Below are 23284 nucleotides of genomic sequence, written 5' to 3'. Positions count from 1 at the left end.
CTTCTTCTGTCACAACAAACTCACAGTTAAAAACTTGACCATTCTGAGGTACTTTATTATTGAGGTCTAGTTGTTGCTATGCAGGGGCTCTAGTGCTAAGGACTGAAGGACGATTCACTTGAGATTTACTGTGAGGTGCTGCAGTCAGCCCCGGCGCCAGGGTTTCTGGCACTGGAGGCTAGCCTCACGCGCTCACGCAGACTGCGTGATAACATCATCATGTGATGACATCATCATGCAGTGCTGCTGGCGGGTGGCTGGGGCAGAGTGAGGAGGCTGCCTGCATGCCACACGCCGCCCTATCTGCCTGTCATTCCTGGCCTTTGTCTGCTGCGGCCTCCCGGGGACGGGCAGCGGTGGCAGTGGCGTGGGACGTGCGCCTCTGCCCTGGGGGTCCGTCCGGTGCCCCCTCCGGCCCTGCAGCCCCTGCACCCCCCGCCTCACAGCTTCAACAGTGGCGCCAGTCCTGGCTACAGTAAACTCTTTGCTGTTACTCTTGCCATCTAACATCTGTCCAATAGTAAGTTTGAGTCCACCTACTATAAATTCTGCAACTACCCAGGTGACTAACAAATGTGTTAGCGGTCAGACTTACCCCCACAATATTAGAAGGCTTATCTAGTTATGCCATATGTCCCTTCTCTGACTGAGTTTTTAGCACTAAAATTACTTCCCAAGCAGGCAGAAATATGGAAGCCAGATCCTGGCCAGGAGATGGAATGTGCAAGCATGAGGAATGACAGGCGAGGCCAGCTTACCCCCTCCAATGTCCCAGAGATGAGCTAAGGATCCTGATACAATAAGGCCTTCCACAGTTCCTGATTTAATCACTGCAGCCTGGGAAGACCTAATCAAACCTTCCTAGTTCATTGTCACACCATGGAGACACTTTGCCTGCTCATTCTCCCACTTTGGAGACAGGTTGCCAGCTCTTTTTCTTGCCCCAAAGACAACTTCTCAATTCTTTGTCCCACCTAGGGAACAACCATTAAGTCTTTATTTTGGGGGCAGAAGATGCAATCTTGCCCCTGGGTAGAATCCACAGTATAATTGGACTGCCCCTCCACCATAGCTGTGTGCATGACTTCAGATCCAGCTTCCACCCTTATACTTCTGTTCGAGCTTTTCTGCATTGATGCATAGGTTGCTCAATACTTGCTCTCTCAGATGCCTGGTGGTTGTTAACTGCTGAAGCACAAGCTGCACTTGTTTGTAAAAATTCACTTATTTTGGTTTTAAAGGGGCTGTTTGTTTATTCATTTGGGGACAACTGTATTGCGTGTGTCCTGTTTCACCACACTGGTAACATTTTTTCCATGATCCCTCATCTCTGCCTTGAGGAGTTTCTCTGGCTCTTTTGTCAACCACCTCCCATATGATGTTTTCAGGCAGGTGAGGTTCTTTATCTGGCTCATACCTTTTAAAATACTTTTCTGGGGATAATTTGTTTCTTCCTGGTTCCCCTCTTATCAACACCAACTTATCCATGATCTCAGCCACTTTAGCTGCTGAATCTTTATCTTGTACCAACCAGCAGTATTCAATGGGTATGATTTTATAAAACTGTCCCAAAACTATAATATTGACAACCACTTACCAGTTCTCAACTTTTTCTAGCCATTGTTTCAGTAACTATTCTAATGTACAGGCTACTTGAGCATATGTATCCTCTGGTTTCCTTCTTAAGCTTCTAAACTCCTTCCTGCTATGTTCTGGGGTCACTCCAAACCCCTTTTTGGTTCTCTTTTTAAAGGCATCATAATCATTTACCTCAACCCCCCTCATTTTATTGTATACTTCACTCGGACCACCAGAGATTTGAGATCTTATGTAGAGATGGGCATGAACCGAAATATGAACAAAAGTTCGTTACGAACCAGGCCAGTCCGTGGTTTATGAACCGGCACTTTGTCAGAGCCCATTTCTGACGAACCACCATGAATTTTAGGGCAGTTGGTTTGGTTCATTTTTCAGTTCGTCACTGCAGACAGCTTGGCACCGATCAATCAGTTACCTAGGCAACAGGGGATGGGCTTTCGGTAGACCTAATGCTGACCTGGAAGTGGTGATTTGCTGGCCCAAAAGTGATGTTTTCACGAACTGCACAAACTGGTTTGTGAACCGGGACAGATTCGTGAAAGTTCATGGTTCATAGTTCATGAAATGTAACAAAACACGAACTGCATAGTTCTTTTTTTTCTGGTTCGTGTCCATCTCTTATCTTATGTAAGTCATTTTCTTGTCATCAGGGATATTGAACTCTTTGCAGGCTTTCTCAAAACTTATAAAATAAGTCTCTAAATTATCCTCTTTTTGAAATCTGGGAATTCTTTTCAAATCTACCCTCAGGTAGCTGTCTTCTTAACCCCTAAGGACTTCCCCAATTTCTCTCAATCCCTTTTGACAAACCTCTCTGTTCTGTTAAATTGCTTGGGGTTTATATAATACCTCTTCCTTAATTTTTTTTAACCAAAAGCTGTTACTTCAGAAGGGCAACCCCTTTTTTATCAGATCGTTCCTTTTCTTAATTCGCTCTGTGAACCTCGCCACAGCACCTTCTTACAATTACCTTTAACTTTTACCTCAGAAGGGCTTTTTGGTCACACTAAATTTCTTCACCAACATATACACAAAGAGCCCAAGGTGTTCTCTACTGTACGCAGGCATTTACTCAAGAACAGCTCTGCTTTGGTGTTTGAATACCACCACTGATCCAACACTTTATGATGGTGGCAGAGAGACCCCTCTCCATATACAAACCTTTCTTTAAATATTTGAAAGGGTGTCATTTGGAGGAGGGCAGGGAGCTGTTCCAGTTGGCAGCAAAGGATAGGACCCGAAGAAATGGGCTTAAATTACATGCAGAAAGGTACCAGCTGGATATTAGGAAAAACTTTTTTCATGGTCAGAGTAGTTCAAAGGTGGAATCAGCTGCCTCGGGAGGTGGTGCGCTCCCCTTCACTGACAGTTTTCAAGAAGAGGCTGGATGAATATTTGTCAGAGATGCTTTAGGCTCATCCTGCATTGGGCATGGGGTTGGACTAGAAGGCCTGTATGGCCACTTCCAACTCTGTGATTCTGATTCTGATTCTTTCACTCTCTTTGCCACCCAAGGCAGGTAAAATCCGGGAGTCAACCACCACATGCCACCTGTATAGTCTCCACTACAGCAGTCAGAGAGCCCTGACTCAAATCCTCACTGGGTCCCCTCTTTCCTCTTCCAGAGGCTCCACCAGACAAGCAACCAGTTCCCTGTATGTACCTCCCCTCACCCAGATACAGCTATTGGGGAAAGGGGAACTCAGAGGTACTTTCCTTATATATATATACCCTGCCACCATTTAGACTAGGCCCATTTAACGTGACCAGAGGATTTGTGTGTGTGTGGTCTTTTTTGTCCCTCAACCAATGATTTTAAGCTAGCCAGAGTTAAACAAAATGAAACCAAACTTTATTTACATGATGTAACATAGGAATGAATGGATTTTGAACTTATAACATACTGAGGTTAAATAGGGAAGGTTTCAACAGATAAATGGCCAGCTGTCTTTCTGCTGCTTCCTTTAGCAGCATCTCAAATCCTTCTCTCAGCAGCTCCCAAGAGCCTCCTTTTCCCTCTAACAGACTCTAACTCTCATTGGCTCAGAATTCTGCCCACTCCCATTGGCTGTCTCTCAGGAGAGTTGGAGCTGGAGCCAGTCCTGTCCATCAAAGGTCATATAACAAAATGGTTTGGGGAGCTGCTTTATAACAGGAAAGGAACTTTGAACTGTATGTATTACCCTGCTGTCATTGAATTATTTTCTACTGATGTAATACCATTTTGTCTCTCTTGTATTTAGTGATTAGGTACCATTTTTCTGCATTATATCTGCATTCTGTATCATGTCTAATATTCTATGCTTCAGATTTCTGTAATCTTGGTCCTCGCACATTGTTTATTATATAGCTCATCATTTGAATACATTGATTTACACTGTGTAATCTGCTTTCAGTGGAAGAAGGCAGACTACAAATACTGTAAATGAATGAATAAATAATAGGACATCGGTTTCTTTGTTGCAATTCTTTTCCTAAGATTCTTTGTACATTGAAGACCAAAGGTTCAGAGTAGCAAGTTTAGCAAGAACATAGGTGAGGATACTTCAGTCAGAAATGACTCAAAGGTAGTTCCTTCATTGTGGGTTCCTCTAGTTTTCCTGCAACAGGACCTGACAAATAATTATTTGATAAGTTACTTGGGAGCCTGGTGACTTCTGAAGGAATAATCTCCTGGTTTGACTCTGCTCTGCCTCAAACCTTGAAAGAGTGTCTGAGGTTGATTACAGTTGACTTGAAGAGGAAAAAAGCACACGAAGGCAGCTCAAATGGCCAGCAACAACACACATAGGTGAGAATATGGTAAAACCAAGTCAGGTCCTATTATATCTGTACACCTGGGTTAGAAAGCAGGAGGAGAGGTTTGAGCTCAGAAGATAAATCCATAAGGGCCCAAAGGCTGGCCAAAGCAGCCAGAAGCAGATTCTTGAAGCTGTAAACAGGAAACAAAGCACTGGCATTCAGTGTGAAGGCACAGAAAGTGGGAAGTAGCCAGCAGAAGCTCAACAGGAAAGCAAAGACAGCTGAGATAAAACAATAAACCATATGTGAGTGGTGAAACTTTATGCTTCTAGATGCAATAAAATTTCTCACATCAGCTATGTGTAAAGCAACAGCTTTGATTTGATTTGCCTTGTTCAGTAACAAATGCTGAAGTGGTGATCCATCTGCTTGGTGTTGCCAAAAAATTCGCTTGTATAAGACACTAACGTTTCTAGGATGCAGAACAGAGTCTGCAACACTTCCAAGCCACCTTGAAAGCTATATCACATCTAATATTGTAAGACTAAGTACAAGGTGCCTTCCACCAGTGGAAGACATATATTTCTCTAGACTATTCCTCTAGCACCAGGTAACTTCCACCAGTGGAAGACCTACATTTCTCTAGACTACTCCTCTACCTTCCTAATCACAGTGTCAGGTGACAATTATATGTGCTGTCATGTACATCTATGGAAGGTGCTCCATTTATGCTAGAACACATTATCATTTTTTATGGTAAAATGATAGTCTAATAGACTTGTGGTCACCACTTCACATGACCCGACTGAACCTTAAAATATGATCCCAAATACTCTGCAGGAATGAAATAGTTCTATAGAAGATATATAATAGATACAAATGAGTTAATATGACAAGAGCTCCCTGAAAAAGACTGGATTCTGATTCTGGAATGTGTGTTTATATATTGTCCCGGTTAATGACTCACACAGGCAGCAGGCAGGGGGAATATCCCAAGTTGTCAGAGAAGGACAAATCATGGTTCCATGCTTCAAGCATGGGTTAGACAACACTCACAGCTTTGAGTCCAAAGGGAGTATTCCAGGATCAAGTCCACAATAACAGGCCAAGGTCAGAGACAAAGGAATCAGTTCCAAATACAAACAGCAAGGCCAGTAGTAAAAGGATGCATTGCTTCCACATAGCCACTCCCTTCTCTGCTGCTTTTGAGCCTCACACTGCTGGGCCACCTGTGCAGCATCATGCACCTGCCAGCCATCTCAGTCCTGCTTTTGCAAGTACTCATCATCGCCATTGATGCTGGGATTGTGCTGAACTGCTAGCCAGGCGCTGCACCTTCTGGCTTGCAGGGCTCTCCTTGCCCTCCTCTGACAGCGCTCACAAGGCTCTGGTGATGAGAGTAGAGAGCTGGCCAGTGCCTGGCTCTCTGTTACTGGCCCAAGGCTGGGAAGCTGAGGGACCGATGTGCTGGGACCAGGCTGTGGATCTATGTTTGATCCTCCAGAGACTGCCTCCTCCTGCAGTGCCTCTGTGACTGGCCCTGGATCTGGGTCAGGTTCACTGGCTGCCTCTTCCTCAGAAGAGTTCTCTGCATCTCTTTGCTCTGCTGGGCTGGTCCACAGCCTACATATTTATTTATAAAATTTACACCCTCCCTTTCTGCCCTGATCAAGGCCACCAAGGCTTACAGATTAAAAATATACATAATAAAAATGTCTTAAAATCATTTAAAATATTAAAACAATTAGCTAAAATACACATAGAAAAATAGAAACACAGCAATTAATACAGAGCAGAAAAGAAGTGTCACTGTGAGAACATCAGACAAATAAAAAAAAAGTCTTCATCCACTGGCAGATAACACAGCAGAAGGGGACAGGTGAGTCTTTATGGGGATAAAGTTCCAGAGTTTTGGTGCAAAGCTCAAGAAGGCTCTCCCCTGGGTTGCCACCCACCTAATTGCTGAAGGAGGGACACCTGAAGCAGGGCCTTGGAAAAATGACTGTTGCAATTAGGACGATGTGTAAGAAAATAGCCGGTCCTTAAGGTATGCTGGTCCCAAGCCATATACAGCTTTCAAGGTCATCACTAGCAATCTGGGTTGTGCCGAGAAACAAAAATGATAAGGTCCTGTCAACATCCTGGCTGCAATATTCTGCATCAATTGAAGTTTCCAAACACTTTTCAAGGGTAGCCCCATGCAGTAATCTAATGTAGATGTAACCAGGGCATGCACCACAGTAGCCCGATCTTTTCCGTCCATGAAAGGCCACGGCTGGCTAACCAGACAAAGCTGTGAAGATACCACATGCTTAGCCAGCTGTAGATCTGGGTTTCAAAACTCTCTCCCTAAACTACAGATCTGTTTCTTCAAGTGGAATGTACCCTCATTCTGAATGGGTTGACACCTTAAGTTCCGACACCTTAAGTTTCAGGTCAGACCTACTCAAAAGGATATGCTGGTGGTCATGGGACACGTGTATGCAAATTCCAAGTGGGATGAGACCTATCACCTATAGTAAAAATTTGGAGAGACTGAGCAAAAAAGATGGCTGGATTCAACCCACAGTTTTAATTCCATGTCCCTCAAGAGTCAATGAACACTTGGAAAAATACGTTGAAGATCACGACATGCACCAATATTAAAGAGAATGTCTATAAAATGATTTATCATTGGTATTTGACACCAAAGAAAATTGCGCTAGGGAATTTGAATATGTCTAACAAATGCTGGCAATGTAAAAAGCATGAGGGATCTTTGTATCACATGTGGTGGACTTGTGAGGTAGCTAGGCAGTATTGGGGGGAAATAATAAGAGTAATAAGTGAGATTTTACAATTTCAAATTAATAAGAACCCAGAACTCCTGCTACTGAACTTGGGAATGGAGGATATTCCAGCACAATATAGGACATTGCTATTTTACATGACAGCAGCGGCTAGACTTTTGTATGCGCAAAAGTGGAAAGTGCAAGAAGTGCCAACTATTGAGGACTGGATATATAAATTGCTGTACATGGCGGAAATGGACAAAATGACAAGGAAACTGAGAGACCTTGATCCAGGACAGTTCAACACGGATTGGGAGAAGCTGAAACAATATTTAGTGAAGAAATGGGAGGTGGAAGGAGAACTGTGGCAGTTTGAAAATTACTGAAATACAATAAAAGTAGAGGGAGGTGACTTTACCGGGGGGTGGAGAGGTAAATGAGAATTTCTAAGCAACTATTTTATTAGACTATTATATATAGCATTAAGTATTATAGGTGTTATTACAAGAACTATAATGATAGAAATTAACTAATTATAAGGATAGAAACTAATTAATTTCATTTCTGGCAATAATTGTATAATGGAGATAATTTTATAATTGCAATGAAGGAATTTAAGTAAGGTGGGAAAATATATATTAATGTATAGATTATGTATTAAATTGATTGAATTGGTTTGGAGGTATATATGGGTCAAATTGGTTGACTATTTTTGGTGGATAGTTGCATAATGAAAGAATAATACAATTATATAATTAAAACAGTATGAAGATGAGATATGTAGAAAAAGAAATATATAGAGTATAAGTTAAATTGGTTGACTTATATTGAATGTACTGTTTATAGAAGTATCTAAAAATATGCTAAATGAGGGATAAATTGTTTGCCCCATATCGAAGATGAGATTATAAGATAGAGTATAGAGTACCAAAATTAGCTAAATGATTATTACCAAAAGAAAATATGCCAAGAATGTATTATTTAGTTATGTATTATAGTTGTTAAAGTAAGTAGGAAGACAGAAGGAGCACTGTGTTATATAGATAAGCTTAGAAGAAAGTGAAAGATTATGTTTGACAGATAGAATAAATTTAAAATGAGTAAGGGAAAAGGGACAAGGGGTTGGAAAACTGTTGGAAGTCAACAAAAGGGGGGGAAAGGGAGGGGGTTAGAATTGGAAAAATTAAAGGAAACTGATTGTAATGTATAATTTAATGATATCTAATCCAATACAATTATTTTAAAAAAAAGAGTCAATGAACACTAAACACATACCTATGTGGGCAATCTTCAAGGCCATCAATGCATATTTTGCTTCTCTGCACCACTTTGGTACTTAATATTGATCCAGAAGATTATAAAGAAGAAAGTTTGAGTCTACAAGAATGGATAAATCAAAAGGTGATGAGTGAACAACTACTTTAAGGGGACAGGAATGCAAATAAATGTGGAACTAGAACTTCAGCTCCACCAACAAGGAAGGCAAAAAAGTCCCTGTCAGAGCTCCAACAACAGCAATACACTGAGGCTTAAAACCCCACATAAAATACAGGCTACATTTAAATAATTTGACTCAATGTCTACTCAGCCTATCCTTTCAATCCAAAAAAGTCCCCCAGATGACTTACAAAAGAAATATAATTATTTTTATTTTGTTTTATTGGATTTTTAACATGCTCTCCCCACAAGTGGTCTCAGAGCAGACAACAAGTGTAAAAGCCACATTTAAACATATTTAAAAGCATAAAATACATACAATTCAGCACAAGAAAGCAGCAATTCTAAACAGCGGCCCATATGCCAACCCAATTCAATATATCCCATCGGATGGGAAATTGTATACATTTAGTGAGTCAGCATGGCAGACAATCAGGGGGAGGGGTTTTTCATTCCCCTCTCAGCAGGAGATGAGCAAAGGAACTCACCCATGTCCCAACCTCAGCCATATGCCTGGAGGAACATCTCTGTCTTACATGCCCAGGGGAAGGATAATAAATCCTGCTGGGCCCTAGTTTCCGCAGACAGAGAGTTCTGCCAAGTGGATACCAGGACCAAAAAGATCCTGGCCTTGGTTGAGGCCAGGTGAGCATGCTTGTGGCCAGTGACCACCAGCAGTTGTTTATCAGCTGAACTAAGTCCCTTTCAGGGAATGTATGGTGAGAGGTGGTTCAGCAGATACGTTAGTCCCAGTCTGCTAAGGGCTTTATGGGTTAAAACCAGCACCTTGGACCCAATCCTGAACACCACAGGAAGCCAGTGCAGCTGACTCAAAACAGGTGTTATATGTGCTCCATGCAGCTTTCTCGTAAGGACATGTGCAGCAACATTCTGGACCTTTTGCTATTTCTGGATCAGGCTCAACATAAGCCCTGTGTAGAGCAAGTTATAGTAATCTAGTCTGGAGGTGACCATTGCTTGGATCATTGTCTTTAGGTTACTAGTTGAAAGGTAAGGGACAAACTGCTTGATTGGATGCAGTTGGGAAAAGGTAGCTCTAGCAACCACAGTGATCTGGGCCTCCATTGATAAGGATGCATTCAGAATCACCCCCAGACTCCTATTCATCGGAGTGGACTCAAGTAGCACTCTATCCAGGGCTGGGAGCTGGATTTCCGAACCTGACAACCCATGACCCAAATGTAGGACCTCCATCTTCATGGAGTTCAGTTTCAGTTGATTCTGTTTCAACCACCCAGTCACGGCTAGAGATGGGCATGATCCAAAAAAAATTAACGATCCAGCTGATCGTGGATCGGCACCGATGACAATCCCACATTAACAATTCACACTGATCATCTCCCGTTCCCGAGCCATGGATCGTGGATGCCAAAGCGGGGTACGCTGGTTTTCCCAGCTATGTGGGAAGGTGGGTGGTGGTGGTGGCTGCCGGGCCTGGTGGGCATGGGGAGGTGGCAATGAGCCGCCTCCCCTCAGGTCCCATTCAGCAACACAGGAGATCTGTGTTTGGCTTTCAGAGCTGTCTATCAGGGTTTGCAGGGATGAGATTGGAGTGCCCATGGCTACAGAATACCCTCTTCCCCCTCCCTCCTCTGGGTGTCTTCTCCCAACTTGTGACTGCTTTGCTACTCCATAGTTGGAAGGAAGCCCTGCTGATCAAGGAAAGCTGGGCTTCCATTCGGGTTTCCAGGGCGACAGAAGGGGGGCAAACAGAGCTCAGGCTTTCCCCTGGCTCCGTTGCCAGGGGAATAGATTGCTGGTGCCTGAGTGTCTGCATCCCCGATCCGAGCCTGAACACAATGATCCAGGCCTCTCCCGATCATTGGATCATTGGCCGTGGACAATCATGATCCGCCAGGTCATGATCACACGATCGCCATTATCGTGGGGTTTTTTTCGATCATAATGCGGATCGTGCCCATCTCTAGTCACAGCCTCCAATCAAACCATTCAGTTAAAACATTCCAACTGAAGCCATCTTATTAAACCCACACAACCAGTAAGAATGAACAAATTGTTATGAGAAATTTCCTCTACAATTTCTCAGAGGCTAAAAGGCACAGGTTTTTGTAGCCTCCTAAATGCTTACAAGATGAGCTGTTTCTTAGGTTAGTGGTTCCATAGAGAAGAGATTGCTACAAGGGAAGTTATTTTGAATAAGAAGTTACATAATTGAAAATGAATTCTCTACAGAGATATTATCAAGAGAACAGGCTGTACAATCTAAAAATTAATACAGCTATGTTAGGGTCCCCCCCTAGAAATTTCAGAGTTATTGTTCCCATAGCAACCATAACTCACCCACATAGTTATGTGATGTAAGTCATTATTGAATGGCAGCAGTGTTACCATAATTAAGGCAGAAGCTAGCTGTCCATTAGAATAGAAGCTTTTTTCTTATAATCTTTACTATCAGAAGTCAACCTCCTCAGAATTTTAGAGGTTATTTCTCATTTCAAGCTATTAGGTGGCCCTTCATTAATTTTTTGATGAGTTCTTGAATCGCTTCCTCAATCAAGAAGTGAAAAGTATGCATTTTCAAATGCCGTTGCATAGCAAAGCTGAGAAATAATAAATTATCCTGATATCTCTTCTTCAAATTTTAAAAAGGTTAGAAATTATTCATGGCTCTCCTGGAGCCAGGGACACTGTGGATCTAGCCACTGTTTGGGGCACAGAGCATGATTGGTCAAGTTTAACTTTGCTTCAGCCTATGGGAAGCCTTGAAGAAGATGCATATAGATGACCTCTTCCACTCAAGCTTTTTTACACACAGCTCACCTATCCACCTGGCCTCTGGATAGCATGGGGTTAATTGAGCACCTTTAGAGTCAAGCATTCACTCTAAGCCAATCTCAGGAAATCAAATCATCCTGGATGTTTTTGTTTAAACCTGCTACATGATGATCCTTGGTTTTGTAGTGATATAAATTAAGCCTGGTCGCAGGGATCGCAAGAGTTGATTTAACAAAGTATGGATAATTGGCAAAGACACTAAGGCATCTATGGTCATTCTTGAAAAATCCTTAATTTGTTGGAAAGGCAGAATTAGATGTGGGGGGGGGATGAATCCTTTGAGTTGAACAGCATTAACAAAACCCTTAGTTGTCTGATCAATATGTTGGAGAAGGAGGGTGCAACTTAGCATCTCTCAGCAAAATTCATGGGGTGGCTAGGATAAAGAAAATGCTAGTAATGCTAGTAATGCTAGTGAAATATGAAGCTAGGGTGTGGTTGTTCAGAAGGCTGACAGACACTGAACTACCATTGTTGCAACCCACTCTTTTAAAAGTTAGGTGAATACAGTGACGATGAAGATCAGCTATTGAAATTAATTAATAAACACTAGTTTGTCTCACATCTTGGTGGGGGTGGGGCGGGTTGCTGGCTCAAATGGATTCAGAATTTAAAATAGTGATCAATACATGATGGAACTAAATAGACACCAGTATCAATTAAGATGATCAAAAGTATGAAATGAACAGAACAGAGTTAAGACTAAATTTCAAGATCTGGCTGGGGTGGTGCTAGTGTTGTATGGTTAGATCATAGAATCATAGAATCATAGAGTTGGAAGGGGCCATACAGACCATCTAGTCCAACCCCCTGCCTAATGCAGGATCAGCCTAAAGCATCTCTGACAAGTATTCATCCAGCCTCTTCTTGAAAACTGCCAGTGAAGGGGAGCTCACCACCTCCCTAGGCAGCTGATTCCACTTTTGAACTACTCTGACCATGAAAAAGGTTTTCCTAATATCCAGCTGGTACCTTTGGGCATGTAATTTAAGCCCATTGCATCGGGTCCTACCCTCTGCTGCCAACTGGAACAGCTCCTCGCCCTCCTTCAAATGACAGCCTTTCAAATATTTAAAAAGAGCTATCATGTCCCCCCTCAACCTCCTCTTCTCCAAACTAAACATTCCCAAGGCCCTCAGCCTTACCTCGTAGGGCTCATTCTCCAGACCCCTGATCATTCTCGTCACTGTCCTCTGCACTCTCTCGATTTTGGCCACATCCTTTTTGAAGTGAGGCCTCCAGAACTTCACACAATACTCCAGGTGTGGCCTGACCAAGGCAGTATAGAGAGGGGCTATGACCTCCTGCAATTTCGACGCTATGGCCCCTTTGATACAACCCAAGATTGAATTAGCCTTTTTTGTCACTGCATCACACTGGCTGCTCATATTTAGTTTACAGTCCACTCTTACCCCAAGATCCCTTTCACATATACTACTGCCCAGAAGTGTATCCCCCATCCAGTATTTGTGCTTCCCATTTTTGTGGCCCAGATGTAATACTGTGCACTTGTCTTTGTTGAATTGCATCCTATTCACAGCTGCCCACTTCTCCAGAGTATTCAGATCTTGTTGAATTTTAATTCTATCTTCTTGGGTGTTTGCTACTCTTTCCAATTTGGTATCATCAGCAAATTTAATGAGCAGCCCTTCCACTCCTTCAACCAGATCATTGATAAAAATATTGAAAAGTACCGGGCTCAAAACCATACCCTGCGGCACCCCACTGGACACCTCCCTCCAATCTGATGAAACGCCATTGACCACCACTCTTTGAGTGCGGTCCTCTAACCAGTTCCCTATCCACCGAACTGTCCTATAGTCCAGTCCACAGTCTTCCAGTTTGCCCATCAGAATGTCATGGGGAACCTTATCAAAAGCTTTACTGAAATCCAGATAAATCACATCAACAGAGTTCCCCTGATCCAGTAAGCTGGTCACTCGATCAAAGAAGGAAACCAGGTTGGTCTGGCAAGATCTGTTAGGAACAAAACCATGCTGACTTCCCCGGATCACTGAGTGGTCCTTCAGATGCTTACAGATTGATCACTTTAAAATCTGTTCTAATATCTTCCCAGCAACAGAAGTCAGACTGGCCAGCCTGTAGTTTCCCGGGTCATCCTTCTTCCCTTTCTTAAAGATTGGGATAACATTCGCTCTTCTCCAATCTTGTGGCATATCCCCAGTCCTCCAGGAGGCCTTGAAGATGATGGACAGGGGTTCTGCAAGTTCTCTGGAAAGTTCTTTCAGCACTCTTGGGTGCACCCCATCCGGCCGAGGGGATTTGTATTCAGCCAGTGTAGCCAGATGCCTTTCCACAACCTCTCTGTCATGGTTAGATTTTTTGATGAGGATCTGGGAGATGCAAGTTTGAATCTTCACTCTTATCCCTTCTTAAGCTAAGCCTGGTTCAGTCCTTCCCAACCAGTGGAATTCCAGGTGCTTTGACTGGCTGGCAATCATGTGGATTTGCATAAGGTTTAAATTACAAGAACTGGTTCAGACCCATGGAGGATAGGTGAGACTATGGGAATGATTGCCACAGCTGGATGCCACAGCTGTATACACAGTTTCCAGTTTGCTGCCATAATTCTTTCATGGCTGGGAGGTTGACAACTCAGTTCTTAGCTTATGATGTCTGGCTAGAAAGCTGAAATGCCGCATCGACTCTTCAAAATGAAAATATGTGACTAGAACTGCAGATATAACAATGATAAATGAGCAGTTTTAAGAATGTTATTTCATTTTTACATTTGGATGTTTCGTTTCTCAATATTGCCACATTTGTAACTTGTGAAGTTTTCTTGTATTCTTCTTGGAAATACCAATTATATCAAATGAACATGTGATAAAATTCCCAAATAAGAATCTGGGCAGCGAGGGCCATGGGGGGATGGATGAAAACAAGAGAATGGATGGATGAAAACAAGATAATATTTTGTATAATGTGGTGAAGGCAGATTAAGAAGTTTGCAGGAGTGTTTAATTATTTTGTTTCTGTAGAAATTTTTAAAATACTGGTATTGATCTTCTATTACTATTAATCATTTCTATAGCTATTTATTTTAGTGTGCATTTAGAATTATCCTCTTTTTTTCTAGGATCAGATCCTTTCTAAAATAAGCAGTTTCCTAAGTATAGAGCTCAAAGATTTTAGGGAACCTCTGATCAGTCGTTATCAGTCCAATGTAACTCTCGGGCTTGTCTGCGACTGTATCTCACGACATATGTTTAAAAGTTTTTTAAAAGCAAGCATGGTGGAGAGGTCTGATTTAGATTGGAGAATGTGGTACATACTGTTTTTTCTTACAGAAATCATCTCTGGGTGCTGCTGCTTTTAGCATTTTATACCTGTCTTCTTTTCCTGTCATGGTTAGTACCAAATCTGGATTTCCATTGGAAAAACAAGAAGGGAAAGGAATAGACTCCCTTTCCCCTTTGACACAGCCCCTGTCCAAGACCCCTTCCGGAATGCTTTTTAACATAATACATCAGTAGATCTGATCACAGATTCCCCATATAATGCAGAGCTTAGTCTTCAGATAACACTGTGAGGTAAATAGGTTGGGAGTTCATGTGTTAGGTCCAAAGACCAGGAGTGAAGCTCTGCTCAGAGAATTGATCTAATCAACTTCCCACTTCAGCCAACCACTCTTCACTCCCAAAACAGGAAACAGAACATGGCACAAAAATAAAGAATCATGACTTCAGATCTGCACAATTCTCTTTAATGAGGTGTGCGGGGGGTGGGGGGACAGGCCAACATCATATTATCTTTTCAAAACACTATTTTCTAATTGCCGCCTTTAGTATTTAACAAAATGTCATTCCTTATTATGTAGCTATTTTTCTGCCAATCAATAACAGATAATTAATTTGGCCAGACTGCCCTTTTGTGTTTACTGTTCTGACCCAGAACTTTTATGGGGTCAAGTGGCATTGTAATGATCATTTCCCAAACCCTACTATGACATATATGCAATTATTTTGGCCCAAAATATCCCAAACTGCAAAGATTCTATTCACACATCATTTTTAGACGTTGTAGTTAACATTGTATAAATGGATATTCACACATCTTAATAGCCGACTTGTACAAATGTGCTCCATTATGGCATTAATAATTTATCTAAATTGTAAGTCCTTGAACATGCTGAGTTTTTAATCCCAAGAACAGGATTTTCAAAAGAATGTTTCTGCAGCCATGTATCAAGGGATGCAAGTTCTCTGACTGTAAAATGTTGCTTCTTGAAAATTATTTCTCTCATCTCTTTTAGCCTTCCTCCAAGTAGCCCAAAGACAATGTTTAGTTTCATGTCAGTACAGCTACATAGAGTCATTATATTGTATACATTCAGGTGGGGAAGTTGAATGGTCGTAGTAGGCTCTCAAAATATTCTTCAATGAATAGATTGTGGCCTTGCTCCTATGGTACTTGAGCATTTGAGAAATTGTTTCAAGTCTGCCTTGTCAATCTGCTATCCCCCTTGAAATCTTAATTTTGTGGGTTAGTGAACCACTATGAACAGTGTGGAATGTGAAGCTAGGATATGCCATGAGGGTGGGAAATCAGCAGGAATTGCTCTGATCCATCCTCCAACAAAGTGTCATCCACAAGTGGAAAATGTAGTTATGAACCAAGCCATTATCTCCCCATACAATTTGGCACAGAAATGTAACCAGTAGCTGTTTTGGATCTCAGCTTTTAGTGTTGTTAATAAATATGCATGTAGTATAATCTAAAGACTTTATAACAAATGTTGCTACACAACATGGTACCATTGTTTTTCAAAGGGACTAATGGATTTGTAGCTGTTCAATAATTTAACCTTTACAATGAACTCCTAAGCAGAATTAATTACTCCAATCTAAGACCATTGAAATGGGCTTAGACTGGAGTAAATGTGCTTAGGATTTCACTGTTAGTTTACATCAGGGCTTTGCCACCATTAATTTCCAAGTATGACACTCATCACAATGTACCTGTACAACTGCCATTTCAAGACTCTAAAAAGCAAAGGAAATATATTTGTGTGATGAAGATTGTTGAGGTGGGGTTGCATGATGTCTTCTGTGGTGCCCTGTTCTGATATTGGCCAGAGATAAATTTCCACTGCCAACACTGAAACAATTACCCAGAAAAAATGGTGGAAATAGAATCTTTTTTTTTACCTCAACAGAACACACACACATACACACACGAACTTCCTTATAGTGTGTCTGAACAATAGTCTCTCAAGGCCAGTATTGTCTACTCTTATTGGAGGCAGCTCTCCAGAGTCTCAGGCAGAGGTCTTTCAAGTTACCTCCTACCTGAAGCTGTTAACTGGATATACCAGGGACTGAATCTGGGGTCTTCTTCATGTACAACTGATGCACTACCACTGAGCCTAGGGTCCTTGCCTAATAATTTTTCAGTTTCCTTATTTGTAATAGTAGCACAGAAGTTGAGAGTCATTTCCTTAGGGACAAGGTAATTAGCTAGTATTTGGATTAGATGTGGATAACCGAACGGCTACCTTTAGCTTTGTGAATACTTATGGCTGAATAGATAAATGTTACTACATGCATTTTGTATAGTAAAAGTCAATTTGTTTGGGGGGTTGGTCTGCTGTTGTATGGGTGGTCCTGCCTTGAGCATTTGAGCTGGCTTAGGTCACCTTTTAATTTCTTCATCCTCCATAATTTGATTATTTCAGCCCTTAGGGTTGTTCTGTAGTGACCAGTTCATATCTACCTCCAATACAAAATATTTAATCCTTTTGATTTTGTACATCTGCTCCTCAATCACAATAACTCTTTTAAATCCAAAATCAGCAGTTGTTAAGAAAATCCACTAACTGCTTCTGCTTCTGCATCTGCTACTGCCCTACATAAATGTTTTTATATGTGGAGTGAACCTGCCATCACCTTCTCCAAAAATGATTTTAAATGTCATCTACTCTTTCAAGCAATGCTAACCAACTATTTGTGGTAGTTGTTCAGAGGTTGTTTTTTTTAAAAAAATCTGACTGCGCCAGTCATTTTCCCAAAGAGTAAAACAGTTAATAAGAGCTTAAGATATACTTTTGCTAGTTTTGCAAGGGCTAGACTTATGATTTAATTTTTTTCTACAAAGTACCACAGTAACTCTAACTCAGCCATATCATTATCTCCAGTAGGGCACTTAGACCAAATATGAGGCTTCAGTGGGGGTCGCTCAATTGATCTTCTTTGGGTGAAATGAGGCTTTCATCCTATCCCAGCTGAGGTCCACCAAGCTCCATCTATACCTAATGTTTTCAGAAGCTCAGGCAGCAGCAGTGACTTTCTCCTGCAGTTACTCTTCCCTTGAGAACAGGTCAAATGCAGGAGTCAAGTATGTTGCTAATATAATAACAACAACAACAACAATAACAACAATAATAAATATTTGCTTTATATACCACCCTTCAGGACAACTTAACACCCACTGAGAGTAGTTTACAAAGTATGTTATTACTAGCAACAAAGTCAGTTGTGAAGAAAAATACAATGGGCTCTAGAGAGTGGGTAGGTGGGCATTTCCTCCTCCTACATCTCTGATCCCAGCCAGATGAAAGCAGGGAGGTGGGAATGACCACCTCCTTTGCACCTGGTCCCAGCTGAGTGAAGGGGAGTCAGGCATTGCCACCTGCTTTGCACATGATTCCAGCCAGGCGATGGGGGGCGAGCATTACCTCCTGCTCTGCAAATGATCTTGGCTGGGTGAAGGGGGGTTAGGAATTGTCACCTGCTCCGCTCCTGATCCTGGCTGGAGAAGGGATGGGCATTGCTACCTGCTCTGTGCCTGATTCCAGCAGGTTGAATGGAGGAGGACATTGCCTCATGCTCCGTGCCTGATCCAGGCCGAGTGAAGGGGGCAAGAATTGCCTCATGCTCTGGTCCTGATCCCAGCTGGCTGAAGGTGGCGGGCATTGTCAATTTCTTCTCACTTGCTCCTGGCTGGATGAAGGGTGGAGGGTATTGCCACCTGCTCCATTTCTGATCATGGCTGGATGAGGAGGCAGGTGGCCATTTCCTCCTGCTCTGCAGCTGATCCCAGCTGGGTGAAGGGGGTGGGCATTGTTACCTCCTCCTCGCCTGATCCTGGCCAGGTGAAGCGGTGGGCATGGCCACCTGCTCTGCTTCTGATCCTTGATAAAGTTCATTTGTTAATTACAACATGAGATATCTGTGTGTTAACACGTTGTTACTGTCTATAAACGGGTATCAGGCTTGTTTTGCTTATCTGTATTGTTATGGCTTCTTTCAAGGATGTATTAGCGTTCTCTCTTGAAGAGCAAGAACAAGTTCTATCTGGTAGGAGTTCTATGATGCAGGAGGCTGCTCCCCTTGCCAAAGATCAAAATTGGGATAATTTTCACTTCTTGAAAACCAAGCTAACAAAGTTTAATGTACATGCAGTAACTTTATTTGATTATCACACTGTTCAGCGCATACCTAGGGGATTAAGGATCCAAAAGCCGCCCGGTATGTTTGCTGAAGATGAGGAGTTCAAGTCCCAATGGGCAGCGGTGCTAAACAAATGTAGTTTTGACTTGATGCTCCTGCTTATTAGGAGATGCAAGAAGGAGATGGAGTCACTGAAGGAGGAAATAGATAGGATTGGGGAAGAAATTAAGTCTACTTTGGAAGCAAGTGATTTTGATAGCCGGCTGGCAGCCATTGAAAAGGAGGTAGTAGCTTTTGAAAAGAGAACTAAGAAGGTGAAAATTAAGAAGTTCAAAAGAGACAGTATGGATTACAGTAGTGGTCGAGTATACCTTTGGTGGGATCAAGCCTCTAAAGATAGAGGCACCAATAAGAAGAAACAGATTGTCTGGGCAAAGAATTTGGAAACTTTTTCTGATCTGGAAACCTCGGGCCCCCCAGGACCCGAGAGCTCCGGTGATGAGGGAAGCAGCTCCAGGAGCTTATGAAATCGCACTGTTTCCTAGCAACAGCGCTCTTTTTTAGGAAGGGGAATGTCCCGTTCCAGGTCCAGGAACAAAACCAAAAACTGATCTTTAATTTGTCTTCTCATCCTTTGAACCATGATGAGGAAAGGGTATTAAATAAAGGTTTAAACTTCGTTCTGACCCTGATTTATAAGCCTTTTCAGACTCAGGTTGATTTGTTCAGGCTAGTGAGATCTGTGAAACTTAAGAAGTTTTTTTTTGGAGGTGCAGCCTAGTGATGAGATGTGGTCCGTGCCCCCTAGACTTAGATCTAAGTCAACTTTCTCACCAGTAATGGAGGATCATAGAATCACCTCCTTTGAGCATATGGTTCTGCTAGACATACAAGAATTGGAGATGAAAAACATTAGAGGATGGAATAATTTGTCCAATTCTGAGTGTCGGGCTTTAAAAGCATTGGATGAGGATAGCTCCATAATTATAAAGCCGGGCGATAAAGGGGGCGGGATCGTCATTCTGGATAGGCATGTGTATATTAGTGAGGTGAAAAAACAACTTGAGGATGAGAATAACTACCGGAGGATTCCTCAGGATCCCATGGGAAACATTAGACAACAGATCAGAATAGTTCTTCAAGGAGCCTTAGCCATGGGTGACATTAATGAGGAAGTGTATGATGTGTTATATAAGGAAACAGGGCGGACACCGGTGTTCTATGTGTTGCCCCAAATTCACAAAAATCTTTTTCCACCTCCAGGGAGACCTATTGTCTCTGGGTGCGGCTCTATTCTGGAGCCGCTTGCCATTTACTTAGACTCCTTTTTGCAGGCAGCAGTCACGAGTGCCCCATCATACATTAAAGACACTGGCAGCTTTATTAAAATCATAGAGAATGTTCCCATGGAGGCTGGTAATGTATTATTAACAATGGATGTAAACACATTGTACACCTCCATTCCTCACGATGCAACTATACTGGTGATAATGGATGCTTTAAAACAAAGACAAGATCAGAAACCCAGCGCTGAATTCTTAATACAGTTACTTGACCTTATACTTGAAAAGAACTATTTTCGGTTCATGGAGACCTTTTATTTGCAAGTAAAGGGTGTTGCAATGGGGTGCACTGTGGCCCCCAGCATCACCAATATTTTTATGACAGTGTGGGAGTCCAAGCATATCATGAACCAGACCAACCCGTTTCATAACCAGATCTGTATTTTCAAAAGGTACATTGACGATCTTTTTTTCCTGATCAAAGATAAAAATGTGGTAGAAGATTTCTGCCAGTGGCTTAACATCCAGGATGAAAATATCCACTTTACGTGGTGTAGTAATGAACAGGAAGTCAACTTCCTGGATATTACTGTTTATATAGGAGATGACAACAGACTTAAAGTACGTCCCTACACCAAACCCACAGACAGAAACACACGGACGACTCCCACCATCCTGTGCATCTCAGAAAGAACATCCCCTATGGGCAGTTTTTGAGGTTGAAAAGGAACTCTTCACAACAGGAAGATTATTCACGAGGCAGCAACAATATGCAACGGGCTTTCAGGAATAGGGGTTACCCTGAGAGTATTAGTAGTATATCTTCTCCTTTGCCCATGCAATAAGCCCTACGTGGGTAACACAAGTAGACCTTTAAAGGTAAGGATATTAGAACATATTTTGAGGGTCAGGAACAAGGTCTTGGAGGCACCATTGACAGACCATTTTTCAGAAGTACACCATACTCCCAATGATATCCAAGTAGCTGTTCTCAGTGTAGTGAGAGGTATCTCCACACATAACACCTCTAGAGATTTATTAAGACATGAGGCGGAATGGATTTTCACATTGAACACTCTGAAGCCTCATGGGTTAAATACTGAACTCACGTTTCAAGCCTTTTTGAGATGACAAATCAATGGTATTCACATTACTGTGTCTTTAACAAGGCTTGGTTTTCTCTATGATTATGAGTAGATAGTGCTTATATAGTGATTGAGAACACCTGGAGAGACACACAGATCTCCTTTCACGTGTCACTCTCTGGGTTAGATTGAATGAATCAGCTGCAGGGTAAGAAACCTGAGTTTGGATTGATGCCAATGAGAACAATTTGTGGTTTTTTGAAAACTTTTATTTAATTTAATTTATTATATTTATTATATTTATTTGTTAAGGATGGACTTGTTAATGCTTATGTTTATGAATATGCCTTTGATTGTTTTCATGTAGTGTGCCACAAGTCCCTGAGGAAGTCGTTCTGAGGAAAGCTAGGACTGTCAGTGGCTGTATTTCTCTTGTAACACCTTGTTAAGATCCATGTGAGGCACCTGGAAAAAGAAACCACATTACATAGACCAGCACAGGAATTTTTATTCATCACCCAAGGAGTTCTTACCTTGTTCTAAGAAGAAACAGGAACGGGTTTGGTGGTCCCCTGTGGTTAACAATGTGCTTTGGAGACACTGGAGACACTTTAATAAGAGACTTTTGAATGATTTTTGTTGTAACATGATATGTGTTAGTACTGTTGTACAATGAATGTTGCATTGTGATGTGATTGTATTGTTTGCACATCGAATTCTTTTTCACATTGATAAAGTTCATTTGTTAATTACAACGTGAGATATCCGTGTGTTAACACATTGTTATTACTGCTTCTGATCCTGGCTGGGTGAAGGGGGAGCGAGCATTTCCTCCTGCTCCACTCTTTATTCCACCTAGGTGATGGCGAGGTGCAGGCATTGCCACATATTCTGCTCCTAATCTTGGCCGGGTGAAGATGGGTGGGCATTGCCACCTGCTCTGCTTCTGATCCTGGCTGGGTGAAGACAGAGGGTGGGCATTGCCTCGTCTCTGCTCCTGATCCTAGCTGGGTGAAGACAGAGGGTGGGCATTGCCACCTGCTCCACTCCTGATCCCAGGTGGGAGATGGGCATTGCCCACTCTGGACCCCAGCTGTTTGAATTCTGGGGGCAAGAATTATCATCTGCTCCATGCCTGATTTCTGCCTGGGCTTCCCACTGTAGTACGGTCTCTGGAGGTCTAGCTGCCTCATCTGGGCTTCCCTCCACAGCAACACCCTCTGGAGGTGTGCCAGGGTAGGAAGTGAGTTGTCTTGAATACGCGTAGCCTTCTATATAGTAGTATTATCCTCACAACAATCACCCAGTGAGGTGAGTTGGGTTGAGAGAGCTTTGAGAGAGCTGTGACTAACCCAAGGTCACCCAGCTGACTTCAAGTGGAGGAGTGGGGAACCAAACCCGGTTCTCCAGATTAGAGTCCCACACTCTTAACCACTACACTAAACTGGCTCTCTAGTCTCTACCTAGCTGGAGCCTCATGCAAAAAAGGGTGATTCAAACACTTGAAAGAAAGGATGATTCAGGATATGGTCACTACTCAGTGGAAGGAATCTATATCTCTGAATCTTCATTAAATGAAAACGTGTCCTACATACATAGTGTGACCAAATGATGTGACCAAAGCCCACGTAAGGCAGAGGTAAGAGTGGTAGATCAGAATCTAGTACACATACATTCAAATCCCCACTCTGCCCTACAGCTCACTGGATGGCCTTGGGTCAGTCACTCGCTCTCAGCTTAACTTGTCTTACCGGTGCCTTTTATGAAGGCAAAAATGGATGGGAAAAGGTCAATGTATGCTTCTGTTGGATGGAAGCAGATTCTAGTGGGCTCGTGGGCGGGGTCCTAGGGAGGTATTTAGTTGCCCCAGGATCAGCGGAACAGAAGGAAGTTCCTTCTGGAAGGGTCTCAACTGCATGGTTCTTGGGGTCAGCCGTAGAACAGATGAAAAGCCTTCTATCACATGGGGGCTCCCCGAGTTCCCTGCTTCCCTGATCCCAGGTCCTGTTTCTCTGGCTTCTCAGGGTTCTCCTACGGCACTGAGTTAGAGTCATTGGGAGTCACGACAGGAGTTGCTTCATGCACACTCCCTTCCTGGTTTCAGCAATATTCTGAAAGCAGTGTCACTGCTCATAGCC

This window comes from Eublepharis macularius, chromosome 3 (assembly GCF_028583425.1).
Source record: "Eublepharis macularius isolate TG4126 chromosome 3, MPM_Emac_v1.0, whole genome shotgun sequence".
NCBI classification, from domain to species: Eukaryota; Metazoa; Chordata; class Lepidosauria; order Squamata; family Eublepharidae; genus Eublepharis; species Eublepharis macularius.
Note: the sequence above shows the minus strand (reverse complement) of the source record.